This window comes from Notolepis coatsorum (genome assembly GCF_963971535.1).
Source record: "Notolepis coatsorum genome assembly, chromosome: 20".
Taxonomy (NCBI): Eukaryota; Metazoa; Chordata; class Actinopteri; order Aulopiformes; family Paralepididae; genus Notolepis; species Notolepis coatsorum.
In genome coordinates, this window is record NC_140184.1 from 56,100,605 (window position 1) to 56,121,588 (window position 20,984).

Genomic DNA, 20,984 nt, shown 5'->3' on the forward strand with positions numbered 1-20,984 from the left:
GACAGATAGATCTAATGTGAGCTAGCTAACGTGAGCTAGCTAACGAGGGAACGGAGGTATTATGCACTCGAGTCGACTATTGCTGGAGCATTTGTTGATATCAGCAGCTATCAGTAGCTAGCCAGCTAGATACCGTTAGACAATGCCTCGTCATGTATTAAACTAAAAGTGAATAGTTGACTGGGTCATTGTTTAAACAGTAACGGTAGCTTATGGAGGTCCGATATAGACTAGAGCAGACTGCCCGCATATCGCAATGGTGGCGTTTCAGGAAGTAAACAAGCCAAATGAGAGCTTCCGATTGGTCATTTGCTTTCTTTCTCATGAAACCAGTCACGTCACTCTACTGTGATTGGACCGTTGACTTGAGTGCAATGTGGGACTTGTAGTTTTTTAACGATCTCGCGGCGGAGAAAAAAAAGACGAGAGAGGCTATAATCTGTACTCGCACAATCAAAATAAGAGTATCGTTATGAACTACACGTCTACACGCCACACGGCGGGCAGCCCTCTAAAGGGGTCCCCACACGGCGAGCGATTTTAGCCAGGCGACCGATTTTTTTAGCGAACCGACCGGCAGAATTGTATCGCCTCCATTGTTATGAATGAGAGAAACCACACGGCAGGAGATTTTGAAGCGACAGTCGCGCAGATATTTCTGTCGCCTCGCTAAATATCGCCTCGATCCTATTTTTTGAGGCGACACAGCAGGACAATGAGGAAATAACATGACTTCTACAGAAGTTCTACTGGTGTATCATTTGTACACCATTAATGTATCATTCAATACATTCATTGATCAATAACCTACCTATTATTACCATGCTACTTGTTATGTTCATTATTATTAACGGGAACAATTTAAATAAATAACGTTAGTTTGAGAAGCTGTAGTGGCCGCTTGTCATTAACTAATAAATGAACAATGCGCCACGATGCACCTACTAGTGTTTTTATACTCGGGTAACAAAAGAAGCTGTGGATGTTGACCGAGTTTAATGTCCAGGCTGCAGCTGATGTAGTTTGTAAGGTTTATTGTCCAAAGAAAATTATGGTTGAGAACAAAACAGTTTGCGTCTTCCGTGAAAAAAACACTCAGCAGCTGCATAACAATACTTGTCCAATCGTTGGTAATGAACGTATCGTAGCGATCAGGCATGCAGTAATGTCAGGAAGAATGATGAGAGGTTGTATTCGTATATGGTGGTTTAATTCCAGCTCAATATGAGTTTTACAGGTTAATACTCTCTCGTACTGCACAACACAGCTACTGCTAACCCGCTTCACAACAACCTAATAACGTAACGTCCGGGACTCCGGTCCCGGCGGTCCGCCCTCCTATATCTCCCGGGGGGAAACACCCCCAGCTAAACAGAGCGACACATAGCTTATGCATATCATGGGGGACCCTGATGGAAACAAGACAAACGTCTTTCTCAGGTCTGCATCCCCTTAACAATTGTATGTATTGAGCCGTACTGTATTGTACCCATTCTGCAATCTGTTAAATAAAGTTTTCATTCATTCATTCATTCATCATTATACCTGAGAACGGTCGCCTCTGGTGTGGGGGGCTAAGCGATTGTCATTGAGCGACAGGCGATCACATCGCCAGGCGACGTCTGTCGCCCGCCGTGTGCAGACCACTTAAGTGGCAAGCGCCAAAGGTAAAAACTGAGCGCCCCTGGCGGGCGGCAGACTTTAGTTTCGGTCCCTGGGTCTGACACATGCATTGCTTAGCCTCTCACTTGGTTCAGTGCTCACAGACATCCCTTTACAGTAGTAATAAGACTCGTCCTGGAGAAAAATCAATCCCACTAGTGAATAGATCCTATGCTGTAGGTTTCAGCGTGTGCGAAGGCAGGTGAAGTCTTGGTCTCATTCAAGGCCCTCAAATCTGAAGCTCCCCTCTCAGAGAACATGTGGTGTTCTGAAGAAAGTGTAGGTCAGATGCAATGGTAAAGATTCCACTTCGGAACCACAGTTTAAAAAAAAATTAAATGTAGATTTGTTTTTTGGCATTTTACTGCTTTATTTCGGACAGGCCCAACAGAGAGGAAGGTTGGGAGAAGACTTGGGGCAAAGGTCTCCGGGTCCAGGAGTCAAACCTGTGTCCGTGTTGCACTGCAGCTGAGCTATGTGGCGCGCCACCCTGGCACCCTGGAACCACAGTTTTAAACCTCAAAAATCCGTCTCCATGGAAATTGCTGCCCTATACTCTGACATTCTCTGATTCATAAAAACAATAAGACCAAAAATGACTAAAGAGAGAGAGACCATATTGACTCCAATGCCTCTCTCTCTCCTACACTTATGAATCAGGTTTTCTCGTAGACACGGGTTAATTATTTAAACGTCAGATTGGTTGGACGGCATCAGTCGGGAGTTTTTGTGTTTTGGAGGGGAACTGATTTGAATTAATGAGCAGCAGATAAATGTTGCATGCATATTGCGGAGCCATGCAGAAGAGCTGCGAGATCAAGAGCCTTTGTCTCGCTGACCAACAGGGTTGATGAGGCCGTACAGGAGTCGGGACACACAGGTGTATGTTCATTTAGTTCAGATAGGGGACAGAAGGAGAAGGACCCGACGATGCACGCACTCACGCTGGATGCCCGGGTTCAGCAGTAAACTGCTCCAGTATCAGCCAGTCATTTACCCGTGGCAGACAAAATTACCTTTTTCCATTTTTAGAGTTTTCATTTATGAAAGTACTGTACATAGAATGTAGTCAAATTCGGCTCTCATTTTGGCCCTCTAAATGGTTCCACAGAAAGAAATTCAGATTTGGTCTACTTAATATGTTTCAGGAGATATTTTGAATTAACTTAAATATTACAAGGAACATACATGTTGAAATAAGTCCTAAAATGTAGAGATGTTCCGATACCATTTTTCCCTTTCCGATCCGATTCCGATACCTAAGCTTTGGGTATCGGTCGATACCGATATTTATCCGATACCAGTGCATAAAAAAAAAATTAAAAAAAAAATTATATAAATTATACTTTTTTTTTTTTTTTTTTTTTCAGATACTGTTATACTGTTTTTTAGTAATAACTAGAACGTATGGTATTTATTCAACAACAGGTGATTGTATAGATTTGTATTAGTATCATTAATCAATGAGTATGGGCTGCAGCACTGCAGATATACCCTACTCCAATGATCCACACGGACATTAAACGGTGTTGCACTCGCTACTCAGTGGCTCTGCAGATATACCCTATTCAGTCTGTAAGCTAGTGGCATGTTCATGTTGTGATTTTTGATGCAAAATAAATATTCAACATTCTCTTTTGAAACTCCGCCTGAGACTCTTATCCTTTGGCACTTGCTGTACTTTGCTTGCAGGTCTGCAGCCATTATTGCTGGATTATGTGAATAGCACCAACTTTAGACACGGTAACGTTATCAAGCTAAGCTAACTGACCTAGCTCGCCTTCCCGCATCGACATTAAGATAACGTTAGTAATAGTCAGCTAACGCTAGTCCGTAGCTACTTAACTTAAATACAATTCACCGTGGGTGCATTATTGTTGATAGACGGTCACGGACAGTGTTAGGTCCTGGAGAACGGACAGGCGATCATCTGATTTGATGTAACGTTAAAAGCGGATGTTGTTCCAACTAGCTATCTTTCCAGCTAATGCTATCATAACACCAGCCAAACACATCCCGATTCCCGTCCGAGCTCCCCGTCACACGGCACTGTCGGGGACAATGGAATTTAAGAAAGTGTATCTGCTGTTAAAATGACACAGCATCACACTTTAAAACATGTTCATTTTATAATCCTCACTCTCCGCAGGACTCGGCAGGAGATAAATTACATCATGGGATCGGAGGCTAGAATTTACGTGTACTCGCCGATACCGATACTAGCATTTTAGGCAGTATCGGCGGCATTTCCGATACTAGTATCGGTATCGGAACAACTCTACTAAAATGTAATAAAAAAATAAATAAAAAAAGAGGCTATAATATATACACACACATTTAGAAAGATGCCCCTCCACTATGGGACGTTATTCCCTCTGTTTGTTTGTGTTTGCCTGCATCCTCCTTTTTTTCTTTTTGTATCCACTTATTCCTTATTTTTTTTTTAAATCAAAAACGATCGATATCGGATCGGTATCGGCCGTTATGGCTCAAGACGATCTGTGATCGGTATCGGTGGCAAAAAACGTGATCGGGGCATCCCTAAACCAAACCAATCTGGTGGTTGTTGTTGAAGTTGGTGGTGGTGATTGTTGTTGTTCTTCCAGGCTGCACACTGCTATCGACGGGGGCTTGTAAGAAACTCCGGATGAGTCAGTTGTGATGATAGTAGGAGGCTACACTTATCCACTTTCATCTATATTTTGAGATTAATATCAAAGAAAGACCAGGTACTCCCCTGATGTTGTTGACACTCAAAAGTAAAGTGAGATGAATTATGTCTATTGTAGGCTAGTGTTCTTTTCCTGTTTTTGTACTTTTGCTGTCTGAGAGCCCTTTGATATTAAACTGTGTGGCAACCATATATGCCATCATTTTCTTAAAGGGTACCCCCCCCCCTTTAGTGATTTAAAGGAGAGATTAAACCTAAAGATGTATTCAGTTTAACTGACTGTTGAACCACCAATGATATAGGCCTACTGCAGGCACAAGAAGACTGATGTTGGATACAACCAGGGGAGGAAATTAGGCCACTTTACTCGCCAAATGCGAGTATTTTTTACGTTTGGCGAGTGATTCATGAAGACCGAGTATACAAAAAAATAAAACATTCTGCAATCACTGCACTGGCAAACGGTGCGCGTCTTCTGAGTGTTCGCTTTAGTTGACAGTGCCACGAGAGCACTGCACAAGACCACCCGCGGACATATAATGTTTAATAAACGTTTGCGCAGTACTGGCCAACCCGCGGACATATAATAATAAAAGTCCCGCGGTACTACTACACTAGGCTAGCCATCAGGAGCACTCGCAAACAGATAATGTTAAACACAGCAGAATATGGAAAACAGACAGACTGACCAACGGGGAACTGCATCCAACCCTAGTACAACCATCGAGTATAAGTTACTAAGGACACATTTAAATCAGAGGTGTAATGTTGTCTACTGGAACTGTATACAGTGGTTAGCTTCTAGTTAGCGTTATATAGCTGCTTGCTAGCTAACGTTAGCCCCGTGTGCTCAAAGCAGCCAGCTAGGTGTATCTGTTATGACTATAATGTTTCCGAAAAAGCACCGGACTACGACGTAAGGTTAGACATTTTATTTCATGCTCAAAAGCCCCTGGCTTGCACATCGCAGTCACGAAAGGGCCTAGCTAAGCTCAACCAGACAACAGCACACCAACCCAACTGACGTTACCACAACACTTGACGGTACGTCACAGCACTGTCGTAAGACCACCGTGCTGTCTTAAAGGCACAGTGTGCCTACCCAGATGCATACACAACATTGACGCGGCTTGACATACAAAGAAGTAATTATCACAATTAGCGATTTTTTTTGTCTGGTAAAAAATCTGTTTGGCTGGTAAAAAAAATCAGTTGGCTGGTAAGCCAAAAAGTTAGTTTCCTCCCCTGGATACAACAGATGTCCAATGAGGCCACAGGCTCTGTGCTAACATCTGATCCCCCACCAGCAGCAGCAGCAGCCAGGAGGAGAGAAGACAAATTGTCTCTGCACTAAGAGAAACTTGCATCACATATTGACCACTCAGGCTGAGCCAGCCTGAGGCTGCTATTTTTGTCCTTCGGCCAATAGTATCTCCCTGCTGCTGGTGCTACCCCACTCACTTGTGGGAGGGAGGGGCCGGTGGACTCTGTAACAATCTATCACAGCCACAGTTATTTAATCACACTCGGGTTATATAATTGAAAGATGGGGGGGGGGCACTAAATTTTCATGCTCTCTAAGTGCTTGCAAGTCCTTGATCAGGGTGACTCGGGTGTTTAAGCTAGCCTCACGCTCAGGCTCTGTCATCACAGGCAGTGCTGTCGTCTCTGTCACTGACACTACATAGAGGCTGATGATGATGATTAGTACCAGGTAGGGGTGCACCGATGTATCGGTCGGGTATCGGTATCGGCCGATAAGTGCCTTGTTGACTGCAATCGGCCTATCGGCCGATAAGCTCAAATGTGCCGATGTCAGTAGCCGATAAATATCCATCAATTTGTGTCGCGTCAAAGGCAAAGAAAAGTTCAGTCGCGTCGCGACCTGCACAACGCCGCCCCCGGCCCACACACACACAAGCTACTGCATCAAAGTTACTACTTATGATTAACAAATGCATTCGTTTTGTGGCATTAACGTTATATAGTTAGTGTTACACGTTCAATAACATCAGCATATTATTTACCCGAACGTAGCCGCATTACTCGTTCATACTAGCTCAGTTCCTTCCGTTGCTCATAGAGCCCTGAGTTTTACCCATTCTGCAATCTGTTAATAAAGTTTTCAATCAGACACATGTATAGAATGGCTTTGTTTTATTATAACATTCGTTGCAGTAAAATCATTATGCCTCATTTAGTCATCCTGCGGAGCTAAAAGCTAAATGTCGGCCGCGCCACCGAGGGGATCTTGTTGTTGTTGTAGAAAACCTCTTGTCAAAATCAATGACGGACAAAAGCGTAAGTAAAAAATTTATACACGCTTGCCGATTGGTGGTAACAGCAGAGGCGGGTGCAAGCGGTGTGTGATGTAATTGGCAGAATCGACTGTCTATCAAAATTTCATTGGTTGAGAGCTCTGGTTGAGACAATAGTATCCAGCTGCAGCCCGGTTGACCATACTGGGAGAACTAGTAATTAGCTGCAGCCCGGCAGACCATACTGGGAGAGAGATAGTGCTATTTCTTGATGTTTCCTTTTTTTAACTCTTTCAGTGCCACGCCTGGTTTTCCGTTTTACCGCTTGAATGCCACCATCGGCGCCAATGTTAACGTTAATATCGCCTAATCTATGTTTTAAATTATGGCTATGTGTCTAATCTGCCCATCGCATTATCAAAGGATCGCATTATTGATATTCGTCGGCCTTTTTATGAATCGTTTTCAAATAAACGCTAGATGATCAATATTATACGTGCACGCAAGCACATTACGGCCGCGCACTGATAATCGCTCCGTTGATTTCCTCACAGAATTTTACAGTGAAACCGAAAGAAGACATTTCACAAAACAGCTTATAACTTCATCAAACTTACTCCGATTATCCTACCACTGATAACATAGAGTCCTTACCTGACATCAGATGGTATCCAACTGGTATATTCCAATTCCTGATCACCATTCGAAAAAATCGATAAGTGTATGGATCCAACGCGATACTGTAGATCTCCATGATCAGCAGGGATCTGAGGTTCCAGAATGAACTGTGGTAACCCCGGCTGGATCAGTGAACTGGAAAATGTGGAGTACCGGATTTTTTTCCCCATTCATTTTCATTGAGTCCATTCCAAAATCACTTATGTCATCTGGGAGACGACAGGGGGCGCTTTTTTCCACAGTGATCACCGGCGCAGCTCGGCTATACTCGGGTAGGCTCGGGTGATGCAATAATTTTTCAGATCGCAAAAAAAAAATAATAATAATAATTCCGAGAAATCTTGTGAGTAGCACGCAACCACCTATAAAAAAACCAGAGAAATCTCGTGAGTGGCACTGAAAGAGTTAAGTAAGTAAAGAGGCCTATGTTATTGTTCATATCGGTGAGCACAATTTGTAACACAAATATACAGTAGTTTCACAAAAAAATTAAAATAAAAAAATTACAAAAAAAAAATTACATTTTTTTTGCCACAAATATCGGTATCGGCCGATTGTGTTAGTTGAACAATCGGTATCGGTGGCAAATTTTCATATCGGTGCATCCCTAGTACCAGGCTCACTGCCTCTTTGCCACCAGTCACCAGTCATGTCACACTCATCCACTCACTGGTGTGTCTTCGGAGTGAGGCTGACTTCCTTGTGTTTTAAAAAATAGCAGGGACTTGATTCAGGAAATGGGATTACTGCACTTGGAACATTTGGGAGTGTTTGTTTTATCTAGTCGTGGACAGACTATACAGAGCTCTGCCCGCTGACCAGAGAAGGTGAGGTTCTCCCTTTCTCTCCCTCTCCCTCCTTCCTCTCCCAGTCACACATGCACTGCACACAGACCCAGCGTATCCAGAGTTCTGCTGCTTCTGCTGCTGTCCAGGCCAGGCCCCCCAGGCAAGGCCCAAGGGTCAGCTTTGGCGAAGAATATGACCAGGCCGTCTCCAGTTTCCCCACAACTCCTTTTTGAGCCTCTGAGGAATGCAAGAATGTAGCATGACATTTTGAGTGCACTGACCCCTTCCACAGATATTTTGTTGATTTGTTTTTCAGCACTAAACGCAAATGTGTCACATTGGGGTAGAGCCGGCCTACACGTCTATGGGTTTATGGGGGCTGGGTTGTAGTATCCAGTTTCTGAAAATGTATCCTGTGTTTAGGTTGGACATTATGGACCCTGTTACAATGAACATTGGGTAATGTGAGCTAATGGAGAAAACAATATATTGTAATACTCAGAAGGACCTTTTTATTACAATATTGTCTTTCATATGGATAATCACATGCTGGATTAGGATAGTCCATCATGTTGGACTGCATGGTCATCGGAAAAGTGACCTTAAAAAAGACCTTAACTGGGAGCTGTGATGTTATCCCAGTAAGAGCCCGTTTCCACACTGCCAAATACACAGTAGTGTACTGTCTTCATGTGAAATACTAAACCTAATGGGCCAGTATTGAATGTGGTCGATGCCTTGAGACTACGAGGCCAGTCCAGGGTGGGTCCCCACAACCACATGACAAAAGAGACCCGCTAGTCTTGTAATGAGCCCAGGTCCCTGGTGTATAGGAGAGCTGGGGCTGTGGGAACTGGAGAGGTTCGCTTTAGCCTATATCCAGCTGGCCACCACACCCTGCTCCACGGCTGCCTGTTTCGGCTGAGCCTGCTACAGCTGACCTACTCGCCACAATACACATTATGAAGTGGTCTAAAGTTACACTCATCAGCAAGGACATGCCCAATACATCCTGTATTGAAAGCATGGCTGTTATCAACCATGTTGCTTCATAGGAGATGAATGTGACCACATAACGCCAGTGAATAAGGGTTTATGTTTAGCTGCTAATACCTGCTCTACTATATAGTTTGTGTGTACAGGCCCATTCATATAGTTTATTCAAGTGCAGCACTGTAAGAGCTTTTCATTAAGGCCTCCACCCAAACGGCATACATTACATTCAAGTGGAGATATCTTTGACAGAAACGGGCCATTGAACATTTTTACCTGGGAGCCATCTGCAAACTGAGCAAATAGTTAGCTCTCTGGGTCCTATCATCATAATCGACATTAAAATGCCATGGGTCTACAACACCAATGCCCCTTGCCCCCTGTGTTGTGATAGGGATGAGGGTTATCGCCACACGCAGCCGTGCCAGCCAGGCTTTTGTACATTACAGAAGAGGGAGAGGAAGCCCCTGGCCCTGCGATCTGCGGAGTTGCATTTGCTGCCTCGACAAACATTTGCTCTGCATTTGCAGAAATTCTCTGTGAGCCATCTCTCTGTGCCAGTATGGAGTTCTCTCTCTCTCACAGCCACACTGTTACTGCTGCTCACCTTACCACTAATGTTCTCCTTTTCTTCCTTTTTCATGTTTTCTTATGCAGGTCAGATAAAAAGAGGCCCCTTGATGTGTGCAGTATAAACAGAAAACTTTTCAGAAAACTCTTCCTACTACTTACTTCTACTACCTAAGGCCAGGTAAAAATATTGAAACATTCCACATTGAGTCATTTCATTTGAATGATACAATCGTATGCCTTTTTCGCGGCATTTATGGATATTTTACGCTAAGCGTTACTTTGAGTGCGCCTCCCGCCCTGCAGATGTCTCTAGTTTGCCTATTGAGTTTCTTCTCAACTACTAGGGAAACTCAGTTGACCAAATTACGTCTTTTGACAACACTGGCAGATGCTGTCCCCCTGAAACCAGTGCCATCAAGCCTAACTGAATAGATATTGAATTGAATCAGGACCATGTGAATTGAAATTTAATCTGGTAATCAGTGCCAATAACCAGCCCCACTACTACCATACTTACAGACACACACACTTGTGTCACCTTATGCCAATTCCTCCTGTTTTAATTCATTGTCACTCACAGTACAGTTGAATCAATTCTGTATTTGCTGTTTCTTTACACCTTTATTTATTTATTTATTTATTATTCCTCTTATGATTGTCTGAGCGGGAGCTTCATTCAGGCTGATGAGCAGCGTGTCTTGAGTCTGTGACCTGGATAATCTGACTCCAGGTCAGTGATTTAGAATAAGGGTAGTATGCGTGTGTGTCTGACTATTTTTGTACAAGGTGTGTGTGACTGTGTCATTTGATGTGATGCAGCGTATAAAACTACGGCATATGTAGAAGTGATGAGATGGGCTCCAGCACACACACACTCTCGCACACATGCACGCGCGCGAACACGCACGCACACACGCACACACACACACACACACACACACTGTGACCTCCAGCGTTTTGGACTTGTTGGACTCAGTACACACACCCAGCTTTCATTGTGAGAAAATTGGTATAGATTTGGGCTTTATAAAGCACAATGGGCATCAGTCCAATTTAGTATTTTTATGGTCGATTTGTAGAATTAACATCTTGGGTGACCTTGTCCCTGGCAGTGTGTTGCTTAATACGAGTGCCAAGTGAACAACAGAATGAGGCTGCCTGGAATAAATGTCTCTCTTTTTAGATTTTCACAACTGTCCTTTGTTTCTTATGGCGAGTGATGTAACTCCCCTATACTCCACAGGGGGCTTCCTTCCCATCACACGGTGTGCTGTATGTTTAGTTGTGTCTCTGTCGGGATCCCCAGGCCCTCTTTCTCAAAGGTTTCTCCACATAATCAATCATTGAGCCTCCACCTGTTTCCTCATCTTCTCCCACTCTGAAAGTCCTCACATTCTCTCATCTAGACCTCCCCTCCTGTTTAACCTGTCTTTGTTCCATCACATTCAACATCTCCAATGTCCGCCTGTCTCCATTTTGTTCCCTCACCTCACCTCCTTCAACCCTTTTTTCTGCTTCCTTTACTCTCTCTTCCTTGCCCTCTCCTCCGTACATCTTACCCACTCTCCTCTGCGCTCTCTACTCCATACATCTTATCTTCTCTCCTCTGTACATCTTACCCTCTGAAGGAAATCACTGGTTGCCAGATGACTGGTTGATGAGGCTGAAACACTGATATCCTTCACCTCTCTCCTCTGTATATCTTGCCCTCTCCTCCGTACATCTTATCCACTCTCCTCTGCTCTCTCTCATCCGTACACCTTACCCTCTCTTCCTCCATACATCTTACCCTCTCTCCTCCACTCTCTCGTCCTCTCTCTTCCCCAGGCTCCTCGCTCTCTGACTCTGATACGTCAGCAACCGGAGATGTCTGCTCTCGGCCCAACTCGTGTTCCCTCTCCTTCTCTTCTGCTTCCTTCCTTCCCCTCACCTTTCTAGGCATCCTTTATCTAAATTTATTCTCAGACTTATGGGCCCCATCTCTATGTTTCACACTTTATTTCCCTCAGTTTTGTCGTATTTCTCAGTGTTTTTCCCGGGAGCTTCACAGAACCCATTCTACCCCAGTCTGTCACTAACTGGAAGTCTGTCCAAACATTCTTACGAGAATTGGTGTCTTATCTGTATTGGCTAATTGGGATGGGGGGTTCAACTCACCCATTCCAGAGTTAAAAACAAGAGTGGTACAGATTCAAAATACATTAAAATAGGGCTGGGCGATATGGCCTAAATATGATATCACGATATTTTCTGACCTTTCGGCGATACACGATACACATCACGATGTTTTTCTTTTTTACCCCAAACGATTCATTATGAGGCTTACCAAGACAGTATTTGAGTTTGCAAGCTAACATTAAAGACAAAATTAAATACCCATGCATTTAGCATTTTTATATTATATATTAGATTTAGATTATTGGATTATTAGATTATAATATATTGCATATATTTAGCAATGAGATATTATATGATTTAGATATGAAATATGATGAATTGAAAATGGGGGACCCTGATGTAAACAAGACAAGTCTTTCTCTGGTCTGCGTCCCCTTAACAATTGTATGTATTGAGCTGTACTATACCCATTCTGCAATATGTTAATAAAGTTTTAAATCAATCAATCAATCAATCAATCAATCAATCAATCAATAGCATTTTAGCATTTTTATGAAACTACTGTATATTTGTATGTCTCTAAATGTTTTGATGTATTGAAAATGGAGGACCCTTATGTAAAAAAGCCGAAAGTCTTTTTCTGGTCTTCATCCTCCTGTACTGTATTGTTCCCATTCTGCAATATGTTAATAAAGTTTTCATTCATTCATTCTGACGGACAACAGAATAATTTTTATTGACAGTCGAGTCTGCCAATTACATCACACCGCTTGCACCCGCCCTGCTGTTCTTAGCACCAATCGGCAAGCGCTATTAGTTTTTGACTTCCTGAATGTCCTGTGTGCTGCCATCAACAAAGCTACTTACATTAGCTCCCCGCGACCGACTAGTAGGAGACCAGTGCTCCACAGGATGACTAAATGAGCCATAATGATTTTACCTCAACGAATGTTATAATAAAAGCCTGTCCGATTGAAAACTTTATTAACAGACTGCGGAATGGGCATATCTCAAAACGGGCTGAGATATGAACGAGTAACGTGTGGACCAGATTGACGCGACACAAGCCTCTTGGGCAAAACATCACGATATCCACGATACGTTGAAAAAGTGTATCGTTAATGAACTGTACCCGATATTTATATAATATCGTCATATCGCCCAGCCCTACATTAAAACAAGTATCATCATAGTATCTAGGGCTGACCTTCGAAGCTTTTTTTGGCAATCGAAGCTTCGGGGCCGAGCTTCGATTTTAATTCGAAGCTTCGGAAAAAGAAAAAAAAAATATTTTTTTTAATATTTATTTTTTAATTTAAAAAAATGTATCTTATGTTATGGGACTTGTACAGCACTTTCGTAAACTTTGTTGTTTTTAAATGTGCTCTATAAATAAAGTGGGTTGGATTAATTAATTAAGTAGCCCCTTTCGTGACTGTGACGCATCCAACAAGGTTTCACTCGGCTGTGTGATTTAATTCAAGGTGGATCAACAAATGCTCCAGCTAGGCCTGCCGCGATAAGCAATAAATCGATTAATTGCCGCGATAATTAAAATTAATGCAATCATTTTGACGGGCGCGATTAATTGCTATTTGCGCGTTTGTTTTAATGAGGCGGAACCAGTCACTGTCCGTGTGGGGGGCCGCTGGCCTTACTACAGAGCACAGCACGGGAGCTCCGTGGGGCAGTAGCAACGCCACATATAGCTTAACTACATTTCTCAATGGTGTTGCTCCTTTTAACCAAGTAGCGTTATTTATAGTGTAACGTTAGCTATTTTTAGACCCAAGTAGTTACTCGCTACTGCCCGGAGAAACTGGACTGCTAAATAAAGATGAAAGATCGAGTGTTGATTCTCATTCAATGCTAACAACATTAGCTAAATAGCTAACAAACTAAATACAACATATAGCATAGCTACAACACAGAATAACGTTAATACAATTACATGCATCATTGTTTACAATGAACGGGTGGGGCTAGTCAAAGGACTGGACACGGGGACAAGTTAAACATGAATTCATTTATTATAACGTAGTAGGTAGTTTCGAGTCGTGCTGCAGTGCCTACGCACCACAGCTATTCTATTATATACTGCTTTGACGCTTCCTCCTCATCGTTGATTGCCTGTAGTAGCTGCATCTAACGTTAGTAGCTAACGTTAAAACTAACCTAAAGTTAGTTGTTCACCAACAATCTCAATATTTGTTTTATCATTAGCTCAAAAACACAACCGGACGAGACAAGTTGGCCGCTCATAGCATAGGGTGCCGCTAGGATAATAACAACAATACTTCCGGTCCGGTCGGTGGGCTTCAAAATAAAAGTCTAAAACACCGGAAAAGACGGAGCAGTGGGCTTCAAAATAAAGGTTTTGGGAAATAAATTTCTCAAAAAAATATTCTAATATCGCCGGACCATGTAGAATCCGGACCTTGTAGACTGACATAATTCTGTGCATAGTTTAGTCTACACAGGCCATATTTCAAATAATCAAAATCTTATTTCATTCATCTTAAACATTCTTGATTTGGGGGATTGGTAGTTCCCATGAAATCTGAAGTTGTTCAAACGACAACAGCGATCCACCTTGAATTAAATCACACTGTGTTGGCTGCGTCACAGTCACGAAAGGGGCTACTTAATTCATTAATCCAATCCACTTTATTTATAGAGCACATTTAAAAACAACAAAGTTTACCAAAGTGCTGTACAAGTCCCACAACATAAGATAAAAAAAAAAAAAAAATTATATAATTTTTTTTTTTATTCGAAGCTTCGAATTAAAATCGAAGCTCGGCCCCGAAGCTTCGATTGCCAAAAAAAAATTCGAAGGTCAGCCCTAGTAGCTTGTTACATGCTAGGTAGCTAGCCGGCTAATGCTGGTTGACTTGAGTGAGCCTCACGCTAGGGCTGGGCGATATGACGATATTATATAAATATCGGGTACAGTTCATTAACTATACACTTTTTAAACATATCGTGGATATCGTGATGTTTTGCCCAAGAGGATTGTGTCGCGTCAATCTGGTCCACACGTTCAAACTTTTGAACAGCGCCGCCCCACACACACACTACTGCATCAAAGTTACTACTTATGATAACAAAGGCATTCGTTTTGTGGCATTAACGTTATATAGTTACACGTTCAATAACATCAGCGTATTTACATAGCAACGTCCGAGGTCGACCTAGATAGATAGCAAGCATTAGTTGTTCATATCTCAGCCTGTGCTGACTCAGTTGTGCCCATTCTGCGGTCTGTTAATAAAGTTTTCAATCAGACAGATGTATGGAAAGGCTTTTATTATAACATTCGTTGCAGTAAAATCATTATGCCTCGTTTAGTCATCCTGCGGAGCTAAAAGCTAAACGTCGGCCGCGGGGAGCTACCGCTACCGTTGTTGTTGTCATTGAGCTCTTGTCAAAATCAATGGCGGATATAGCAAAAGTAAAAAATTTATACGTGCTTGCCGATTGGTGCTAAGAACAGCAGGGCGGGTGCAAGCGGTGTGACGTAATTGGCAGACTCGACTGTCAATCAAAATGATTCTGTTTGCCGTCTGAATGAATGAAAACGTTATTAACAGATTGCAGAATGGGTACAATACAGTACAGCTCAATACAACAACAGTGGACTGGAGGATGCAGACCAGAGAAAGACTTTCGTCTTGTTTACATCAGGGTCCCCCATTTTAAATTCATCATATTTCATATCTAAATCATATAATATCTCATTGCTAAATATATGCAATATATAATCTAATAATCCAATAATCTAAATCTAATATATAATATAAAAATGCTAAATGCATGGGTATTTTATTTTGTCTTTAATGTTCGCTTGCAAACTCAAATACTGTCTTGGTAAGCCTCATAATGAATTGTTTGGGGAAAAAAAGAAAAAAATTGTGATGCGTATCGTGTATCGCCGAAAGGTCAGAAAATATCGTGATATCATATTTAGGCCATATTGCCCAGCCCTACCTCACGCCCACTTGTCATTCTCATCCGACTCGATGGAGACGTGTCGCGTGCTGTTGTCAGACCACACTTGTATCCGAAAGCGACGACTCTACATGCAATTATTTTCATCCACTGATGTGTTTTTGTCTACGTTGTCAAGCCGGTGACAGGAGTCGGTAGGGCTGCACGTAGTGGTCTGTCCACTTCCCCTAGATGGGCGGCATCTTCTAGAAAACGAGTGTTCATTGGAGGAGCTTAGAGCGCAACGATGATGTTCATTGGTTATGGATTATTATGAGACGCAAATGGGAGGAATCATAAGGGGGGAGTCAGAGTTTGGCTTGTGCCAGTGAGCCAATCAGCAGATTGCAGAATGATTTTTTAGGTTTTGTTTACTACTCGCCAGTGTGGCGAGTGCTCTTCATGAATCACTCGCCAAACATAAAGAATACTCATTTGGCGAGTCAAATGGCCTAATTTCCTCCCCTGCTCCCAACGCATGATGTGTGGTGGATTATGTTGGCGACACGATGGAGATCAATACTTGGATTTGCGATCAGATAATTGGAATATTCTTTTTGGGGTACATCCTAGTCAAGGTAAGGGCTATATGATATCAATCTTGCGTTGATCCAAGCATGTCTTCATATCGATCCGAACGTGTGTCTGTAACGTTAGTCCACAACGTATGCCGTTGGTGGCGATCAAAGCATCAAAAAACGACCCCCCCCCCTTTCATGCATTCATGATGAAACATAATACCTATGATATAGATTTGATTTAAGAATAATAGCGGGTCCAGGCAAGAACGGTTATAGTATAATACGGCTATAAGGCTATTCCTCAGCATTTCAGGAATTACCCCAGACCGATCTAAAAACATACTTATATTCACCACGGTATAACGCGCGAATGTATGCATGGAAAAATTATCTCTCTTTTGCATCTTGACCGGAAGAAAGTCACTGGCAAATTACCATAGTATTGTATCCATAGCTATAATATAGAATATAGTTATAGCTCTACAAACAAGGTGACGGATTCCTATCTATCTAGCGTTGGCCTTGCTACAGAGGGCCGCGGGCCCGCGTCTAATGGCTGGCACTGAAAGTGTTAACAGATTTGGATTCAGGAGAAGGAGGATTTCACTTCTTGCATGTCTTTTGTTGGCACAGGCACGTGTGTGCAATGCATGCATCTGCGTGCAGCCGTGCACATTTGTACGTGCGGGTTTACACAGGGTGCTAATGGAAGTCTGTGGTTGTGAATTAATTATTCACTGTGCCCTGGCGTAGGGGTGTGATGGCCGCAGGGGTGGGGCCTCCATTATTCATGTGGCGTGTCACAGCCGACGAGCGCCAGCCACTCTGCTGCACAGCATTGCCACATGTGCGATAATTATCATATTTGTATGATAATTTTGCACAATCCCAAATTCCATAATGTAGGATCATTTGATAATTTTGTGACACTTAGTATTAGTAGAGATGTTCCTTTTATTAAACCCCTTGAGGAAATGCAGGTGTCATAGTGGGCACGGGGGAGGGGGAGGTATGGGTACAAGCAAGGTAATAGAAATTACAATAAAATATAGATAATAAAACATCAGGGTAGATTTAATGGATAAAATATGAATAGAAAAATAACAGTAAAAAAGTCAGTCGGACAGGTGATATATATATCAATAATAACAACACACTGACAGGTGAGACATGTATACTCAATCAATAATGACAGATGAGGCATACAGTCAGGTGACCTCAGGTCCATTTTTCACACAATTGCATCATTCTGGCTCTGTACACCACCACAATGGATTGTAAATTAAACAATGAAGATGTGCTTTAAGTGCAGACTTTCAGCTTTGATTTGAGCGTATTTACATCCAAATCAGGTGAATGGTGTAGTAGAATTTATTTATGTGCCTTCCCCCTTTTTAAGGTAATTGGGCAAAGGTGTAGAGTTAATTTCAAGTGTGGTATTTCGTAGGGCTGTCTTAAATACTTCGAAGCTTCGTTCGATGGGCATGGGCTTCGAATATGAAAATAATATTCGATTATGTAAAAGAAAATATATATATGAATATTCTTTTTTTGTTGTTTTTTTTGTTTTTTTTGCAAAATCAACTCTGCCTCTCTTTGTTAATTACAACAAGCAATGCTGTTTGTTATTTAAGATGAGGTCGGACTCGGCACTGACAGATTTGTGTTCATTGTGCTGCTTTTATAAAGCCTCAAATGACGGCTTACAATATTTCATGGAAGCAAAGTGTTTAGTTTGTCTAAGATTTAAAAAGGTTTAAACTTTACAGCACTGACAAAGTTGAACAAAGTGCTGTACAAGTCCCACAACATAAAAAAAAAATATTATAATAATAAAAGAAAATGATTTTTTATTTCGAAGCTTCGAATTAAAATTGAATCTCGGGCCCGAAGCTTCGAATTCCAAAAACAAATATTGAAGGTCAGCCCTAGGTATTTGCATTTGGAAACTCTAAATATGAGGTCCAAAGAGCTTTCACTATCAGTGAAGCAAGGTATCATTAGCAAAAACATTAGGTATGGCCAAATCAACTGGTATATTCTTAAAAATAACACACTGGTGAGCTCAGCAACACTAAAAGTACTGGAAGACCACAGAAAACAACTGTGGTGGATGATGGAAGAATTATTTCCCTAGTGAACAAAATCCCCTTCACAACAGTTAGCCAGATCAAGAACACTCTCCAGGAGGTAGGCATATCTGTATCAAAGTCAACAATCAAGAAAAGACTTCTCCAGAGTGAATACAGATGGTTCATTGCAAGATGTAAACCATTGGTGAGCCTCAAAAACAGGAAGACCAGATTACAGTTTGCACAGGTTACATGCTTTTGAAATGTAAAATAGACCTAAAATGCTGATAATAAATCATATTCAGCCTATGGATTTACTTTGTCCTACATAATGCACATCATAGCTACAGCGTGCACGACATCTGTTTGAGCTGTGGCATGAGGCACGATTGTTTCTGACGGAGAATGCGTCCCAGCTCGCTGCCCAGCTCCGATGCCGACTGGATAACAAGGCTAGCATATTTGTCTTGCATATTTGCTCAAATAAATGGACTTAATCTGTCACTACAATGTGAAAACACAACCATCCTGTCGTTCAATGATAAAATACAAGCGTTCACGTGGAAACTCGAGCGCTGGAGTAGAAATGGGCCATATTTATGTTTCCAGAGCTTGATGAATTTATGGAGGAACATGAACTGAGTGTGAACACAGTGAAGAGATGTCTATAACTCGCCTCCAAGCCCTTCTTGAACGGTTTAAAAAGTATTTCCCTGAGGAAATCAAGCGACCAAACCTAAAAAACAGTGTTTCAGTCCAAGCCGCTGGCTGAGTTCTGGATATCAATTGAGGGGGAATACGCACAGCTATCTGCCATTTGGATCTACTTACCTATGCAAAATCAAAATATCAAATATTGATATGCGATTCAAATGTGATTAATTTTGATTAATTAACTATAAAGTCTTGAATTAATTTGATTAAAACTTGTAATCGAGTCCCACCACTACATATTTATATAGTACATCAGTGTTTCCCATTAATTACCTAGACTGTGGCCGCCACAGTTTTATAATTAACCAAAAAAAGTATAATTAATTAATAAAAAAAATTATTTAATTTTTTTTATAAATATAAAGTTTGCCAATAGGGATGTATCAGTAGTATTGACAGTGGTAGTAGTCGTAATAATCCAGTATATTTTTTTATTTTCCAAAAAATAAGCCAGTTCAACAGAGAACCACTTTTGCTTCATTTCTTTGATGGCTCAAATGTATGCTTTAGTCGATTTTGTGTTTTGAGCACAAAGTTCATCATAGATCTAGCCTCTTCATTTTGCTCTCAAAGTGCACCAGATTGATTAGAGGGGCTGAGGTTCACCCACCACCACAGTCTCACAAAATCCTGTGGGAAACACTGGTACATGATACCTAAGCGCGTACAGTACATATATCCTCATAAGTATCTATTCATTCGTATCAATTAGATACTCTTTGGGCTTGTTTTTATCTACTTATTCTGAAAGAGTTGAATAAATATTTTTGCTAGCAAGATTTCATTCGATGATTCATTCCATTAAGCCTACTGCCAGCAGGCACATTTAAAGAAATATAATCTGATTGATTGGGGGTAATGAGGCACAATTTGCCTATACATTTTCCCAACACTTACACATTTTACTTGTTAGACCGCTAGAAACCATTAGAAAATCATGGTTTTGTTGATCGACCCTCTTTTGAAGTAGGACGGGCACGCGCAATTATCCTGATTACTGAAGTCTGGTTCGAATTAGGGCTGGGTGATATGGCCAACATTTTTATCATGATATATCACGATAACATTTTTCATATCGTTTGATATAGATAATTATCTATATTTTTGTTAGTATTAACACTTTCCCCGCCATTCACGTCGTACGACGGGTTTCAAGTTCATGCGAATTCTGCCAATAACGGCGTACGACGTGTTTCAAGTTCATATTTCATATTTTCGTCATGGTATTCATATTTCACTCACGGAGCCTTGTCATATGCTGCGGGAGCCATCACAACTCTGCAACGCTTCAATACTGCCACCTGGTGGCTGATCGGCGAGTTGCAACCGGAAGTGGATCTCTTGTGATACCGGTGCGTCTCCCTATTCCGTCCGGCCACTCGTTTATCGTCCCTGGACTCAAGACACACACCGTGGATATGAATCTTTGCCATAACTCAATAATCCACATGATTTGGGCGTATATTAGTATTATACAAACCGGAACTGGATCACATCGATCCACATCACATAACTGGGATCTGTTTGATCCACTCTCATCGCTCAACACTACGAGGAAGCTGCCGTGAGTTTCAGCGCTTTTCTTTATCATTTTCGATACAAACTGCTCTGATCTATATATCACCCATACTACATAAATCATAGGTGTCAAACTCATGGCCCGCGGGCCAAATGTGGCCCGCCAAGTCATTTGATGTGGCCCCCAAGAGCTCTGGTAAAATTTTTTTTTTTTTTTTTTTTTAAACATTAATCTTGGGTTTAAAAATAGCGGCGTTAAAAGAATTGTGGGTTAATGCATTAATAAAGCTTTAACTTTGACAGCCTTAGTTATTACACATTCTTACACATACATGTATGTTGAACATCTGAGGTATTGATGAAGTAACAAAGGAAAAAAGCCAAAAGCACTTACTCCTCAGACATTCTTTGACAATTTTACAGCCCAA

At 41.7% G+C, this 20,984-nt stretch overlaps 1 protein-coding gene across 2 annotated transcripts in view; it reads left to right on the plus strand.

Annotated features, from left to right (window-relative positions):
- The window catches only part of cskl (c-src tyrosine kinase-like), a 162,172-nt gene that overhangs the window by 10,874 nt on the left and 130,314 nt on the right, over positions 1–20,984 (plus strand). The window contains exon 1 of one of the 2 annotated variants that reach the window (XM_084337230.1): positions 9,763–9,801. The exons of the other annotated variant lie outside the window; for it this stretch is intronic. The gene's annotated coding sequence lies outside the window, so the exon portion shown is untranslated. Of the gene's footprint in view, positions 1–9,762; positions 9,802–20,984 lie in introns of those variants that run through there. 2 annotated transcript variants of the gene reach the window in all.